This window comes from Osmia bicornis, chromosome 3, assembly GCF_907164935.1.
Source record: "Osmia bicornis bicornis chromosome 3, iOsmBic2.1, whole genome shotgun sequence".
Lineage (NCBI taxonomy): Eukaryota > Metazoa > Arthropoda > Insecta > Hymenoptera > Megachilidae > Osmia > Osmia bicornis.
Window position 1 is genome coordinate 5,812,242 of NC_060218.1, and position 18,070 is coordinate 5,830,311.

Here is an 18,070-nt window from a genome sequence, read left to right on the forward strand (position 1 = left end):
TTTTTTTTTTTATTATTGCATCGATCTGTCGATGTTCATTTTTTTCGCTGCCCCTAGGCCTCTTTTTCATTTTTGTTTAAACTATGAAATTGAAGCCAGCTTTAAGCTGATTATTAATCTTATAGAAATAGTGTAAAAGTTGGGAATATCCTGTATTTACTTTGGATTTACGTTACAATACACTACCTTTGTTCTTTTTTAAGCAACTTTGTTTAAATCTACCATGTACAGTGAAAAATATATATACAGAAATTTGTATCATTTATTTTTTGCTATTTTATTATATTTTTTTTTCTTTAAAGATAGCTAACAAGATAGGAGAAGACTATCTCTATTAATGCGATACCCCCTTTATTTTCACATGCATTATACAAAAGCCGAACCAGCTCCATTGTGTCTTATCTCTGCATTCTATGCACTGATATTCTATACAACGCTCGGAATTATCATTAAAGCGGATAAACACTTAAAGGGAATATCACCTTCATACATTCTCAATTTAATGAGGCTCAGTATACCATTAGACCGATACAATTCATTAACGTTGATAGAAATTAACCGGATAAAGGACTCTTAATATTTTTAACGAAGTTATTTACTTTAAACGCTCCAGAAAATTAATTATAATGTTCTGTTCTCAAGATCGTTCAAGAATATTTAAAATTTCTGTATTTTATAGCAACAATTATCTGAAGTTACGTTAATTTTTTTACAGTCAGATAAATACATGACATTGTCAATCAAAATGTTAAGTAAAAAAGATTTTATGGCTTATTGTGTTCTTTGGTTTTAGTTGCACGGAACAGCACGGTGTTAAAATGAAATAAAATTCCTATCGGTAGTATAATGAGGTGCAACAAAATTTCAGCGATAAAACATCGATCAATAGTGTCTGTATACCTGAAAATTGACCCTACGTCCATGCATGTTTCACTGAAACAAGCTTCCAAAGCAATCCGTCAAGGTTCTTTCAACCCGAACCTGTAACAAGCCAATACAGCCTCTTCCAAAAAAGTAAAACAGATCACACCGAACGAATTCTATAAGTCGTCTATACATCCTGCGTGGAAGGAAATTGAGTCGAAAAAAAAAATTAATCAAAATCCTATTGAAGCCAGAAACCCGATCGTTTCTGAATTCAATGTTGCACGTTGAAATGACCAATTCCGAGCGACGGAAGGGGGTTAACGAATGAATCACTTAACCGTACCGGGCAGAAATTGGGTCATAGCGATGGTCATTAAACCGTCGAGTCGCGGATCAAGTCGTTGGAAAAGACGTCGACCTTCTCGGGCGACGGATCGGCAGCCTCCGCTTTGTCTCCATTCACAAAGACGCGCGCGTAGCCACGGCAGCGCTGTTATCGGAAGCCCGTGGAGGGTGGTCTGCCAGTATGGAGGGTTCAGAATTCTCCCCTAACCTCGAGTCGCGCCACCCGCGTCCCCCTCCGTCCCTCGGCTGCCCACATCTCCCACCCAATTGGGGATTCGATCGACGTCGGTATTTCCAAGCGTGACCACCCAACCCCGTGGTGGCGCCTGCGTCGAGACGCCCCGTAAACACGCCAGCAGAACTGCTTAAGGACGAGAAAGATAGAGAGGGGTAGGGACGGCTCTATTCGCCCTCTCCACCTTCACCTTCTCCCTCTATTCGTGTCAACCGTCACGGAGATTCTGACCTGCGCGAGGAGAACCACTGGCTGAGAATCGTGCGGCAGGATACGATCGTGTACCCACGAGGTACCTCTTCGTCTGTGTCTCGTCCTATCCTCGTGGTTGTAGGTGTCGATATCGGTTGCAAGGGCGTACGGAAAGTTGGCCACCGGTGTGCGTGTTAACCACATTCAAACCGGGCATGGTGTAGGTGAGTGCACCGGCGATAGAGCGCGAACTTTCGTACACAATTCTACAGGGGTGGTTGAGTTTAAGACCAGATACCTAACGCGGTAGAAAAATGCTTCTTCCTACGTTGACGAACACCGGGATCGTCGATTTTCTACCGAAATTTCAGGAAACGATCATTTTTTATCCAGATCCATCCGTCAGCTGGTCAACTAGCGAGAACACCTAACTCCCCTGGGTGACAAATTCCACCCGGCTCGTGGCCAGTTGTAGACAACGTTTCGCTACATAAACTGGCAACTCTGTTACCTTGTAACCGCCAGCACGCAACATTAGTATTAATATGACGATAGCCGTGTTGCTACGGGCCAATCGACTACTAGCGTCACGGTCGTGCTAGTAGTAGACGACGGTAGTGGTAGTACTAGTAGAACAGGATTTCCCAGAGAGCATCTCGCTATTGGTAATGTTCGTAGCGCACATCCAGGCGATACTAGTGTTGGATACGCTGTCGGTGTTGGTGGAGAAAAGTGGAGGTGGTGGTGGAAGCGGTGGAGGTGGGCGAGGAGGAGGATGGGGATGGTGGTGGTGGTAGCGGTGGCGGTGGTAGCGACGGAAGGTAGTTTCTGGGTGGTGGAGGGCGCGGATCGTCATCCGCAAAGTCGTGCGTTCACCCCGTGCCGCGACGACAACAGGGCGTCGTTCGTTCCGGAACGAGCGACGATGCGTCGAGTTCGCTAGGGGGCCCGCTTCGCGAACTCTACTATCGAAACCGATTTTCCGTGTTATCGCGTCTGTACCGGTGGCCGATTGCATTCCAAAGTTCTCCCATCCTAAAGTGGAGTATCGTGCTCTGGCTGTTGGGTGTCCAGTACGAAACTCGGACGAAAGTGACGCGTGTACGCGGATCAAGCACGTTCCGCGACCGATAAGAAATCTTTAAGGAACGTGCGCGGAAGTGTGTCTGTGTGGGTGTGTTCTGTCGGAACACGTGGCGGAGCGCGGTGACGTGACACGGAGCAACACGGTAGTTGGCGTCGAAATTCGAGGTTAGGCGTCCATGTGGCAGCGTCGATCGACGCTGGTTTAAGGACACGTCGAGGAGGACGCCGGCTGGCATCGTTCTAGGGGTTGCTACGGGCGCGGACCTTCGGAGTGGGGTGTAAACGGGACGAGGGAGGTGTTGGCCGACGAGAGCTAGGTCTAAAGTGAATCTCGGCTTGGGCGGTGCAAGGTAAATGTCCACAGGGAACGTCCGAGCGTCGGGAACCTACTTCCATCTCGTCCATCGTTTTCTTCCGCATCCGATCGGCGGAAAAACATTGTCACGTGGCTCGTTCTCGTCGGAGTGAACGAGCGGTGCGCTTTCCGTCTGTTCCCGCGGTACACGTCTCTATCGTGGAAAACGTCGTTCAGCTTGGCTCGAAACGTCGATCGAACCGAGGAATAAACGACGGGAGATGAATGGACGGATCCGCGAGACACGGCGATTAATTAACCGGTGTATTTATAGGTAACGAGCTCGCTGAACCGACCGGCTAATTAGCGGCCGATCGATGACAGGGATTTCGTGAAAAGGTGTAACGCGTGTTGGCGTTCATCGTGGAAGCAAGTGAAAGCCTTTTCCGTCGCATTCTCCGAAGTGGATGTAATATCGTTCAGCCCGAATAAGTCAAGTGTGTTTCAGTGAAATAAAAGCTCGGTTGTCGACAGTTTCTCAGTGAAGTGTTGCCACGGTGGCAGTAGCTCAGTGCCAGTGAAACAACGTTGTTCAGGTGTAAATCCAACAGGTACCCAGGTATCGCACGGTCGAAAAAAAAAGGGCCCCGATTGTGAGAGAATTTCAGTCCGCTCTGTGATCACGGCACAACCCCGTTTTGGATTACACCGTTGTTCGGCTTTAAACGTCGTGGATTCCCGCCCTGCGTCGTTAGGGCGAACACGTGAATCAACCCCCATAAGAAAAATCGATCGACCCGCGAGCGTAGGAAACGTGGCCTGGTAAGTTCCACGACAGACTCTCCAACTCGTACGATATTCCTCGTAATATTTCGACGCAACCTTTCGTTTCGTTGCCGCAACGAACGTCGAGCCGTGTCGGGAAACAACGACAGAAATGAGAGTAATCTTGGGACGGAGAGAGAAAGAATTCGATGGTAAAAGCTCGAAGAATAGTTCGGACCATTTGAGGGAGGCATCAGAATTTATACGAGTTGCCAGCAGTTGCCGAGTCTCCGAAGAAAGTTGGATCTTTCGATTGCATCCACTTTCTTCAGAGGGTTGCTTTCGAGAGAACAATAAGGAAATTTAACTTGAGCTTCTTCTCTTTTCAACGTTATCAAATTGTTTATTGTTTAACCTTCGGAAGCCCTTCGTGAGTTGTATAAACTTTGCCTTAGAAAATTATCTTTACATTTATTTGAATTGTTTTATTTCTTATGGAGAAAAGGGTGCAACAACTAGCGATTTGAAATGCAAAGCTTAGATATTAAACGTGTATTTACGTCGACGGGATCTGGACGAGAAATTTAACATCGACAAAACGAACGCAACGTAACCAACGTAATTTAATATCGAAACAGCCCCCGATGGAGTTTCACGTTAACGAAAAGTTTATCGTGATTTTAACCTTAACAAAGTTTCCACGTCTGCCACTCGAGTCTGGCTTTCGATGTCGTGCTCGCGTATGCTCGAACGAGGGTGAGAAAGCTCTTGTTTATGCGGCCACGAAATCACCCTACCAAGCATTGACGCGTTCGATTAACTACCCCAAGGTTTAACCGTATCAACTAACAGGGTACTTTTCTTGACTACGTTTGATTAATCGATGCCTCAATCACCACGATTTCGCGTTTCATTTGGCACCGTCCATGAGGATGGACGGAGATATTTGTCCAGGAATGTTCGAGCCGAATTGCATCGGATAATATTGGTCGATATAATCGATTCCCTGATGAAACTTCAGCTGTACCATCACGGAGATACTAAAGTTCATGTTAGACAGTGAGAGTGTGTTTTCATTAACACTTCAACAACGAAGCTTGGATCAATTGTGACTCAAACTTACAAAACTTATGGAAGGATATTAATCTAAAGTTAAATGTATAATTTTTAAATGCAAGAATATCCTGATTAGTCCTACGAATCAAAAAATTGTAAAATAAAACAAAAAGTGAAATTCTAAATGTTAATAAAAATTACACCAATAATTCAAAACAGGAAAAATTAGTTTTTTAATTATTAGTAATCTATATTTCAAGTATAACGTGATCGAAAAATTAACATAAAAATTGATCAATTATTAATTATTCTCATTAATGATTGTCTAAGATAATTTCTAGTCAGCAATATATACACCAGAAGTGTTAACTACAATTTCACAGAAATCCCACCATAATCGTTATTCAGATAATCAAACCTACCCCTAAAATCAGACCCTACGCAAACAATACGATGGGTTTATAACAAACTCGTGAACGCTTGTACCGCAAAGTGGCCCTCAAAATGACCATCGAGAAACGGTTCATTTGCATGGGAAATCCATGTCGAACACCAGAGACAATTATTACCGAATTAGACGATCGAGGAGCGCGTATTCAGAAAGCTTTCGATCGCTTTGAATTGGACAGATTCAGCGAGTCGGTTCTATTCGATACATTAATTCTTGCATAACTAAAGTTGAATTATTTAAATTCAACCACAAAGATGTATTTCATTTTAGCTATATGAATTTGAATATAATTATTGGGAGATTAAAAAGCAGTGAGAAAGGTATTAAAATTTACTAAAATTAAGGTTGTACTTTACTTTGGGGCACACAAGATTATCGATTCTTTTATATTAATTCTGATATTGCTCGACGGGACAGATTCTAATGGATCATGAACGACCCTCTTTAAGTCCGCCACGGAATCGAAGCATAGGTCAGAAATGACCCAACCGTCACCTTTCATGGCTCACCTTCGAAGGGTTAATCGAGGACGAAACACGCTTCTGATTAAAACCAGGGACACGTTCAAAGATATGTCATCGACGAAACTGATTAGCCGTAATTGGAGCTCGACGAAGCCCCGAAGCGCACGGGCCTGTTTTGACAGTCCGTATCGGAAGTCGACATCGGATGACCCGCTGGTGCATACACCGGCAACGTACACAGGTGGTCGTCGGATTACCCTTGCATCGTACGTGAAACGCGCTGATAAAAGCGGAGGATTGAAATTCACTGGATCGAAACGTTCTCGGATTATGCTGGCCGGCAAATTTCACCTATCGCGCACCTACTCTACCGTCTCTTCTTCTTTTTCATTGTTTTCCATTTCCCTCCCCCTTTCTCAGAGATCGTGCACAGACTTTGAACTTCCAATTCGAAATTCTACGTGAGCTTGCAACAAATGACCGAGCACAATGTCGTCAGCTGTTGGTGTTTTCAGTTTCGCTTGTTGTTTTATTCGACAGAGACGATCAAACGTTTAGAACGGATAAGATATAATTGGGGAGTTTTAAGAATTTTAATAGAAGTAAAGAGCAATTATTCCATGGGAGAATTATTAATTCATGAACTTATCTCTGTAATGTGTGTTCGTGGTGGAAGATGAAATCAATTTAAAGAAATTTGGAAAATATTGAAAACCCTATGTGTTTCAAATTATAATTAAATATTATGGAAAATGAAATGAGGTTTGTAGGAATTTGAAAATTGGCTTAATTTTCTAAAATGATAATTTCAAAAAATTTTGAAAAATTTATAAAATTGCCAACTGAGAATACAGATAAAATTGGATGCTGTTAACAAAAATGTTAATTTGCTAAATGACTACTTATTGCCATTAATTGATTAATCCATCACTGTATATCAGTGCGAAAACAAGATGAAGGTTTGTAAAACGAAACAGTACATGGGAAAAGAAAACCCATCGACCTAACCAGGAAATATGTATGTGGATCAGTGGTGGATCGAGGATGATGAAACGGCGAGGGAAGATTAATGGAAAACTTAAAGGTGAAGAAGCTGAGTTCAGCTCGACTCGAGGAGGCACGCAGGAATAAATTAAAAAACTGTCTCTCAAAGTGTGTTGAAGCGAATCGAGGCTCGTTATAGCTTCTTTTGAAAATTAAGCGGTTTCGAACGCAATTCGATACCGTCGTCGTCATTCATCATCCGCTGTAATTACGCGATTTGCATCGAAATGGAAATCATGCTCGACTTTAATAGCAGGTTAAAGGCAATAGATCGACGCGTTCTATTGATTTTTAGAGATCTCCTCATTGGGTCAATGTGTGTTAGAAATTAGATAACGTTGAATATGGGACAAATTGAAATATGATTTATATAAATTGATCATTTCGGAATAATCTCTTGGGATGGGATAATATTTCTCATAGGTGATATCAATATTGAGCCAAAAGCGAACTGATACCATTTAAACAAAAAATAAAATAAAAATGCATTATTTTCCTTTTTTTAATTAATAAATTTCTAAATTTAATAAACTATAGATATTATATATTAATTAAGAAATACTTAAATACTTAACTGATGATTTAACTTAAAAAATAAATTAATTTATCTTTAATACTACTTTTAAAAATAAATTATGAAATTAACTTTGATTTTGCTACACTATCAGCACAGTGTTTCAACAATTTAACTCTTTACATAAAGATGTAAATAAGAAATTACTAAATAAATGTAATCTGTCTATAATAAACGAATATGAACATGTTTAAAAAAGGAGTTTCATTGTTAAATTAGAAGACATTCTCTGGAATGTGCTGTTTAATATAGCAGGTAGAAAATCAAAGTTCAGTAGTAGAGAGACGATGAGAATCGTGCCGGCCTCGGCATCCTGATTAATCGACGATTCTAATGTTCCAATTTATGTCGCAATCAAGGTAATTTGACGTTTAATCAAAGCAGCTGCATCGCGCAACTTCGACAACGAAACGTAACGAGCGAAATAATGAATAGCGAGTCGATAATGAGAAAGTTCGGTGAACAATCGTGAAACTTAAAATTACACGTTCGAGTGCAATCATGAAATCACAAATACGCATCGAATGTAATAAAAGGAAATCGCGTGCAATATATTGTCAGGAAAGTGGAGATTAAATTTCCACATCAATTTTCAGGATTATTCGAAAATATTTTCACCTATTTTCCGCGATAAAAATATCTGACAAAATAGTTTCGGGAAAATAATATTTAAAATAATAAGAAGATTGATTAATTCACTCACCCTTGTTGAACAGCATATGTTTGCCCATTGCTATCGAAAGTGGATCATCCATCTGAAAAAATACAAACCGTTCTATGGAATCATCCTCGTTTATATAATTTGTACACTATTGTACCTACAATATTTTTTTTTCTTTCAAGAAATACATATTTACTCTACCAATTTATAAATTAAAAAGTAGAGAAATTCATAATTAATAAACATTCAGGACCCAGTATACTGAAAAATTAAATCTTCCAAAAGCAACATTGGAATCTTTTAATTATATTCAGTAAAGAAAAGTAAACTGCTCGAAGGAAGTAAAGTAATCTTCATATCTTGAGCACGAAACTGGAAGAAAAGCTCTCGTACGTACTTTACGAACCTTTTTGCAGTATATAAAATTTACATGAAACATTACTATCTAAAAGTATAAACACGAGAAAGAAAGGTTTATTGTGGTGCACTCGGCAACCTATCTACCTGTATAACGAACGAAAGTATAATTCTTCTTTGTGTTCATGAAAAAGAACGAATCTTTTCACAGTTACGTCGATTTAAATAGTTAATTCAGTCGGTTTGAAGCTTAATGGAGATGCATTAACACTGACACAGTTTGCCGTATGGCGTTATCAACGTATAATCGGGCAACACCGAGCATAATAGTGAATGAAGCGTTGCACGCAATGCGATCGTTAAATGCATTACTGAAAGCGATTTCTAGAGAATCATACCGAATTTCGAGACAGCAATGAAATAAACTGCCTTTAGCTAAAATTCGTACGACCATGTTCACACATGAAGCACAATTTTAGAAAAGTCATTCATGTTAAATAATTTTGAGGAATTACGAAGAATAATTTATTTTGGTCGAATTAAAATTATAAGCCTTATTTTTAACATAGTTAATTATGTCATATTTTAAGAAATCCTAAATTTAAAAAAAATAGAATTTATAATGTAACATCATAGTGGGAGCAAACCACCAATTCTAATGGTGTACATTTTAATTAGATGAAGTTTATTTTTACAAAAAGGCATTATTTTAATATTGAAAATATAAAATAATGCAAATTTTCTAGGGTACAATCTGATGAAATAATTATTATAAAACTCACCTTCGTAATTTCTGTAATAACAAGCACCAATCTCACTTCAAGTACACAAAAATACACAAAGAATTCATCACTTTTTGTGACACTGTTCACTTTGATTCCATAACAAACTTCAATTAATTCACACCTGCTAATCGAACGAAACACCTGATGTTCTATAGAAAGAACGCGATAGACTGATTTGACAAATGTCCTCGCGACAAGGATTGCTTCGCAATTAGTTAGACAGTTTCGATTTGGAAGCGGTGTGAAACATGTATGGCGCGTTGATGGATACTGACTGGGGGTCACGTTACAAGGATGTTTACACGGATCGTGTATAGCAAGTCAATTGCCCGATGTTTACACAAACATGTAAGAACCTGTCCGTGTTCCAATGGCTTTAATTCCGAGATCTGTTTTGTTTTTGAACAGGGATTACACTACAGGAGACGATAAATGTTGATAATTTAGGAGAATCTTAAATATTATTTATATAAGTAACTCCAAATACTTAATAAAATAATTTTCATTTTTAAAATAAATGAAAACACTTTACAACATAGATGATCCAAATTATGTTCAAAATAAAAAAAATTATTTGCAATTCTTAGAAATATTATTATCCTTTATATTATATTAGAATATTTCAATTAATAAAATATAAACATTCCACGATTGTCAAATAGTAGAAAGGTGAACATATTTCGTTCCCCCTTGCTGCTTTGTCCCCTTTTCCAGGGGCATGAGCAATTAATTTTAATCGTCGAAAGCCACGAGAACAATTTCCAGGGACGATCAATAAACAATGAACAATGATCGACAGGAGAATTCCCGGGCTCCATAGTTAGAGGTTTATTTCAGGAATCAACAAAGTTCCGCGGAACTTCTGCTCACCACCTTGTTATCGATTTCCCGATCAAATCAATCACTTAAATTAATAGTTTTCTCGGTTTTCAAGGAAGGCTTGTTCAATCGTAACCTTCTCTTCGATACAATTTTTCCAAGGATTCCATCGGTTTAATAAAAACCGTCGTTTCCACATCAGCTAACAAAATAATATTCACGGAATACATACGGTGTTTCAAAGCCAAACGATTTCAATTTACGCGTTTAACTTTGCGAAGGTAAAATCTACTTTGCTTGGGGTCGTGTAACTCGTAAGAGTATCCAGACGACGGATACAACATTAAACGTCTTAGACTGCAACACATTCCTTGCAATTAGTGTCACCGAACTCTACATCGAATTCGATGGTTAGATGGAAACTTTCCGAATAGCGTGGTGATCGATTTTAATTATTTTAGAAACTAGGTTCAACAATTGGAATTTATTCTAAATAAAATTAATTAATGTTTTAAAAAATCTCATTCAATATTTTTTGACTTAATAAATGGAAAGCTTAGAACAATGCTTTTTGTTTCCGACTGCAAGGCTCGAGGCTACAACACCTCTTGAATGGAATGAAATGGAATGGAATTCAGGTTACAATTTCATGTAAAATATTTCTACATGAAACTTTAACCACTCAACTTATTCCAAAATTTCAAGAATGTTATTTCATATATTTAGGGCTTATCTCATTGTTAGGGTGGTTAAAGTCAAAATTTATTTGAGGTGCTACTGATCCATTTATCATTCCATACATTCATCATTCAATATTTTAAACAAATTACCATTTATACTTTTCCGAATCAATAGTGATGGTTTTCAGTAATATAATACATTTTTTTTATCCACATTTTGATTAAAAAAAAGATCCAGCTTCCAACCCCTGGACCATTCAATCAACATTTGACAACGCTTTCAATAGCGTCGGTTTATTTCATTTTTCCACATCGAGAATAAATGGAACGTACCAAAACAATACTGTCCAAAGAAACAGGCAGACAAAAGGGAACAAAACCGATGACACAGCAAGTAATTAATTCTTGAGGCAGAAGATTTGCTCGATAAAGTCTGGTCAGGACTTTATCAAGGGTTGTCAAACACAGACATCCATTGGATTATAATATTAAATCTAAGACCTACCGGAGGTGTAAGGGTACCCAAAATTTCAGGCTCAGGTCGGGTCGGGTCGGGTCGGGTAAAATTGAACCGGGCTCAGGCAGGTATCCAAGAGATGAAAGCACTGGGGGAGCCCGATACAATCAGACCAGTTCAGAAAAAGTTCGACGAGTATGGGCGAGTTGCTTTGATAACCGAGATTCGATTCGGCATTGTGTTTGAAATTGGTATACTACATACCATATTCTTTCTATGAAGTGTGTTAAATCGCAATTAATTGCACTTCTGAAATTACACTTAAAAATTGAAATTATAAGGAAGAGTATCTCTTGATCCTTCAACTTCAAATTTCATTCAAATGCATGAAAATTACACTTGTATTAATTTCTATAAACTTCGTGATATTTTTATTGTACTATGGTGAAGAGAATTAACCGATAGAAAATCAATAGATGGAAGTACAAAAGATATATATTGGTCAGTTTGATTTTGGCACGGTGTGTTGGTCGAAAATGAACATCATAATTGTAGGTGTCTGCGGTTCTTATGGCTTACCACCATTACAGGTGGTTGGCAAATTTCGTGGTGTACACAACGAGAAGGATCAAGACCGTATCTCCCATTGCAGACCAGTATTTCCAGTAAGAAGGGTTCCCTTCCGTTTACATTCGCTCCAGTCTCAGGAAATTCCGGGTCATGTGTGCGCCATGCTTCACCTTTGATCGGCGAATCGTGAAGAGATAATTCGAAGCTCAAGATTACAGAAAATCTGCCAACCTATTTCAACAGTTAATGAGAAGACAGTGGTACTACCGAGTAATTTCAATTTGATGAACTGTGAAAGTGCTTGGAAGACGTAGAGTGTCTGACATTATTTCGTGACATAACAGTATCACGAAATGGCACTTATGGCACATCAATTTCAAGGTTGAAGCTTAATGAAAATGTTTCATGGCTGATTCTTTGTTGGGACAAACAATGAACCAACAAATTCAGAGCTGAATAGTATCCATTATAAATTATCTTCTTTACTCCCAAATGGTAATTAATTTTACAAATTCATTATGCTATAGAAAACCTACAAATTCATTGATATTATCAGCGCAATTTTATTTTTTAAAGAGGGTACCACGAAAAAACCTATCCTTGAAAATGAGCAGCATCATAATACCACTAACGTTTTGTACCAAAATATTTATCCAAAAACTAGAATTATTTTAAAACTCCATAATAAGATCTTCATTGTTCAATTTCATTCCTTACAATTCCAAAATCTCTAACGATGCTTAAGATCGCGCGTTAAAGGCTCCATTAATCGGTGCCCGATAAATCCAGCCCCCCTCTTCCTGCAGATTTCCTTTCGAAAATTTCATAGACGTAGCATTGAATTTTCCGCGAGAATTCAGCCGGTAGGTTAGAAAGGATCGTCCCGGGAATTAGCTACGAGCGTATATCTCTCTAAAAGCTCTCGAGCGCCGTAGGACACCGTTGTCGAGCATCTACAAGGAGAAAATGCATTTCCACCATTCTCTGGTGCCATTGTGTTTTCCTTTTGCATTGTTCCATACCGTGTACCCTCCGTCTCCCTCCCGCCCCTCGATACCGATGCAAATAACGATCAGCGTTTGTTGCTTGGATTATTTTATTATTCGCCAGACCATTGGGTCTACGATTATTTCATTTTATGCGTTGGACGGGGAGAAAATGCTTCACGGGTATTACAGATAAATACACGCTTTCCTGTGGATGCTAAAACACAGATTCAGAGAGACATTTGTGAATGGAGACTCATTATTCAGAACGGATGAAGGATAATGAGAAACTTCAAAAATATACATACTAAGTTTTAACAGATTATGAGCTTTTTATTATAATGGAACGTTTGATAACCTTTCTCTTTTTCAATGGTTCAAATAAAATTATAGTTGTGCCAAGTTTCTTTTTTCGTAAAAACATAGGGTAACTTGAACCTTCTTCTGGAGTGGGCCAGGTCCCTTAGAACTTTTGAAATTTTGGAATTCTGGAATTTTAGAATTTTAGAATTTTGAAATTTTAAAATATAGGAAATCTGAAATTTTTGAATGCTAAAATTTTAGAACGTAGAAGGGGCCAGGCCAACCCTAAGCTCTATCTAATCAATGGTAGAATCTGAAACCACATGTAAGAGAAATATTCCTGAATAGTCTGTAAAAATAAAGTAAACTTTAACTAAAAGATTACGAATGAATAGAAATTCTAATAACCTTCTTCTTTCTTGCTATTCACATTCATTTAAAATAGATTTAACACTGAACTACGTTATCTTTGTTCAAAACTAAAAGGAGTGTACAAGTATTAACCATCGCAGATTTAGAGCACGATTACAAGTAGAAGTCACAAGTTAAAACATCTTTTTTTTAATTGCTTGTTAAACTTCTACCTTTATTTCTACTTCGAGAAACTCTGTTGTATAATCTTTCTTTCTGTGGAACTCGTAAGTACACTTCTATTGTCTACGATGTTCCGGAATGTCTTTATTAACAGAGAAACAAATAGTACCAATTAGTGGACAAATTCGTGCGTAACACTGAGATATCTGAAATTCTCAACATTCTTGTGTTTTCGATAAAGAAATACTTCAACTACAAGAGATTTATTAAAGCAATTAAGATGCTTTTTGAAAAATTACAAATTAATTCAATTCCTTTTTCAAAAATTATAAAGGTACAAATTAATGCAATTACTGTTTGAAAAATTACAAATTAGTTCAATTACTATTTCAAAAATTACAAAATTAAAAAGTATTTCATTTCTTAATAAAAACATTTCATTTCAGTACATGTAAGTACTCTTCTTGTTAAACGTCAACGTGTATACAAAACCCAGAAAATATATCCCGAGGAAAATCGAAATTTCCAAATTGCCCAAGGTAGCTATTATTTTCGAAAAGCAGGTCCAATAAACTACTCTACACGCTACCAGTGTACAATGTATATGTATACATTCGCGATCAAATCAGGTTTCCACGGGGAAAATGGTGATGGTTCGCTTTCCGCGTAGATTCACCCTTCCCCGTAGACTTCCCCGGGGAAAATGACAATGTAGCCGAAAGGGGCCCCCCCACTATATAGGTCTGTATCCTCCCACCACTTGTGTATAAACGTTTACGCGGGAAAATTTGAATTAACATTTACTTTGCGATTCGCACGTTTCAGTATTAAAAATTTTATTATATATTTTATTTTTAAATAATTTTTATAATTATTATGGTCAAAATTTGAATTTTGAAAATTCCTGCTTTTCTTATATCAAAATTTTTCCTATGGAAGTCTGATTTGATCGCGAGTGTATACCACGGATTTCACTCTCATAGAATATACTTTCTAACCATAAAAGAGCATTTTTAAAACGATCCTTCGTATCGATTCTTTTTACAACGTTACTTAGTTTACTATGGTGAAAAATTCAATCCTTTTTCCAATCGATTCATAGTTCCGTAATCTCTGAAACCTCGTATACGTCGTGTACACAATCGATTCGACGTATAAAATTACCTAGAGAAATGGTTTCAGAGAATCAGCTTTTTTGTGTTCGAACCTCTAAGTCGTATCTTTCGTGCATGCACTCAGGTTACCTTGGATAGAATACAAGTTTCCTGCACTCTCCGTTTTCCTCGTACGTCTTTGTCCGATAAAGCATGCATAAAGAACCCGTATCCGTCTACCGCGCAACTTTCGAACATTCTGAAACACTGCTTTCCCCCCCTTGTTTTCACGGTGAACTTTTGTTGTTTGAGTTTCGTGTCTTTTCAAATCCGGAGACACATCGTTAAAAAAGTTTCGCCGCGAATATTGAACTACCTTGCAAGTTTCGATTAACCCTTGGTCGCTGGAACTGGATCTTTGGTTTGAAGTTTAAATTTCATTTTAAAACTTGCTCGGTCAAGGTAAGTCCAATGAACTTTGGTCTTAGAAAAATTAAAGCTGGGGTTTGCTGAGCTCAATTACTTAAAGAACATTAGAAATTTTTCTAAAAAAAGAAAAAATAAAATAAAATAATTCTAAAAAAATTTAATTACAATCCAAGGGTTGAAACTATCCCCGAGTAGCTATAGAACTTCTCTGTATTTGAGTATTTGCCATACGAAATTAAATTAAAATCATGACTCTCTTCATGGTCCGCCATCCGAGAGTTATATATAAAAATTGATTGTTCTGTTGTTTCTGAAATGCTATTTCGCAAAATATTTGATTTCCTTGGACCTATCATTTAATCAAATCGAATACGAAATTATTAAATTAGCAAATGATTGGAAATTTCAATCACTCGTTGTGCTGTATCGTTTCGTTATTAATTTCGATATATTCCCTATCGTGGCAGGAAGCAAACAATTACATGTATTATTGTATACAATTAACTGGGAAAATGGAACCATAATTGCAAGATCTTCTATCAATAGTAATGAGTGAAATTATGGCCGCTGGACATTCGTGCATGGTTTTTGGTACAGATATAATATCTTGTTTAATATTCAATGTTCGTAAATAATGGGACGTATAAAATATTCATGAGCCTGTCGTAAAGCACGAATACAACGATTCGTTTACGTGTTCCAGGAAATTTTGTGTAATTTTCTTTGCTGATAGCGAGACGCGGACTTTGCCAGAGAAACGTAATTACGTTTGTGAAACGTGACTCGTATGGAGGAACCCTAAAGGATTTAATGGGACATGTTAAAGAACCCAGGATTACTTAAATCTTTGTCTCATAACATCCCTAAAGATTTGGAGATTCCAAAGTCATATTTACATTTACAGGCGTCGGAGAACAAAATTACTGTAATTTGTTATATGTAAAATTCAACTGAAATTGCATTTATTTATATAGTTTTATGTAGCTTATGTTTCATATCAGCTGAACTTTTTATGTCACATATAATGTAAAATGCTATAATCCTTTTTAAGGGTGCATTTTATCTTTGTAATGTAAATGCATTGTGGTAATTTTATGATATCACTTCTTTTGCTATGCTAACGTTTTTATTCTGAATACATTTTTCATTTCCTGTAAATGATTCCATCATGTATAAAAATAGAAAGTATACCGAATAGATAAATACTAATTTATTTTATCAAATATTCCCGACCCGACCCGATCCGAGTATCGGGTATCCGAAATTTTAGGATTCTCTCACATCTCAAATACTGATCATTTTCGTTAAGTAATTAATATAATATATAATTACGATCTACTTTTCTTAAAACTGCTTGATATCAATTAAACGATTTAATTTTTTTCACTTATATTGCACTTTCTTTCTTCTACCCATGCACGTAATCGTAGGTACATACGTTTCTCAATGAAACTCACAGGCATAAGGCTCGCTAGCTTATCGCATCCGACTATCTTGAAGGAGGAAACGCGACTATCCCTCCATTTAGCTTCAATCCTTTCTCTGCATCTGCAAACCCTTTGTTCCTGGCCCTTCAAAGAGGATGACGTCGCCTCAAAAGCTTCCTGGCGTATACTTAAACTAGGATCCAATTAGACGAGATAGAGAGGTGGCAGTGTTACGTCTAGAGCGGAAGGATTCGAGCTTCTTTATAGTGGGTACTAATTAATTCAACGCGTACAGCATAGATGGTTATTTGCCGATGGCTCTTAGAAGTCTCCACTTTAACACGCTGAACGTCATACAAGACACCATAATTTTAAAAAAAATCATTTTTAAATTTTAAGGCATGCATTGTTTTTGCATAGTAATCAAGGAGTAAACAAAATGGAATAATTGTGTTATAAATAATAAAAATTATAGAGTGTCTTATTACAAATGATTTCACTATGGTATTCATTTAATTTTTATCTAATCATCTAACAAAACATAGTAAATTTCTATTCCGAAAAATTATATTTTTTTTCAATCTTTCAATCTACCATGACCCTAATCAAATTCCATGACCCTAAACAATATTTTCTGAATATTGCAAGAAATTTACGAAACTTTCAAGGAAACACAGGTGTCAGCCTCACCTGTTACCAGAGCAAAATGAACATTCATCTTACACGTATTTCACTTTAGAGGGCAATAACTTGATGCACTTGATGCACTTCCATCATTAAGAGGCATCTGCCACAGCTTGTAACAACGCCATCCTCCAATGAAACCCATATCTGTTCTACTTAAACGATGGACACGAACTACCCTATCGCTTTGATCGCTTATCACGTGCAGCTGTTTTATTGATTAGGCCCTCCTAAGCTCTTAGCCACCCTAGTGCATCGTTCTTTTCTGCTGGCTCTTTCCAATCGAATAGATTGAAAATCTAAATTCTTAGAAGCTTTAGTTCCTTTATTCGTTTAAAAAATTAAAAATAAGAATTAACAATCGAAGTTGTTAAAATTGGAAAATTAATTTAAAAAATATCTAATTATTAATTTATTATTGATACAGAGAAAGAATGATAAAATTCAGATTGTCTTGAACGACGATAAATCTTCGTCCGGTGATTCTATGGCACAGATATAAGTACAGATACAAATACCATAGCGGGTTATATTTGCACATCATTAACATGTTTCTCGGTGTTCCTGCAACGAACCATTTCGCCTGTCAGCATCAGAGTTTAAATTAAACACACACAGGTTGCGTTTCGACATTTAAAACACGCAGTTCCCATCGTGTTTACGCTGCGCTGTCGCCGAGATAACTTCGGTGACAGCAAATTTTACGAAAGTCAAGTTATAATCCTATGTTACACGTGCAAACTCGCACTCCAATTTTGGAACACGCACGAGAACGACCAATTCGTTCCGTTAACCTTTTTTTAACAGAAACTTCGGTGTATTTCAACGGACCTACTGCGAATTAATTAATAAATTTCTACGCAGAGAAAGTTTCCAACCACAACAATTTTCATTCAAACATAATATATTG

General features: G+C 37.5%; 1 long non-coding RNA gene across 2 annotated transcripts in view; it reads right to left on the bottom strand.

Annotated features, from left to right (window-relative positions):
- Positions 1-18,070, bottom strand: part of LOC114872308 — a 157,868-nt gene that overhangs the window by 85,957 nt on the left and 53,841 nt on the right. The window contains exons 1-2 of one of the 2 annotated variants that reach the window (XR_006829259.1): positions 9,175-9,430; positions 8,078-8,129 (exon numbers count right to left, since the gene is read on the bottom strand). This is a non-coding gene — a long non-coding RNA (uncharacterized LOC114872308). Of the gene's footprint in view, positions 1-8,077; positions 8,130-9,174; positions 9,431-18,070 lie in introns of those variants that run through there. The other variant, XR_006829260.1, reaches the window with a different exon arrangement.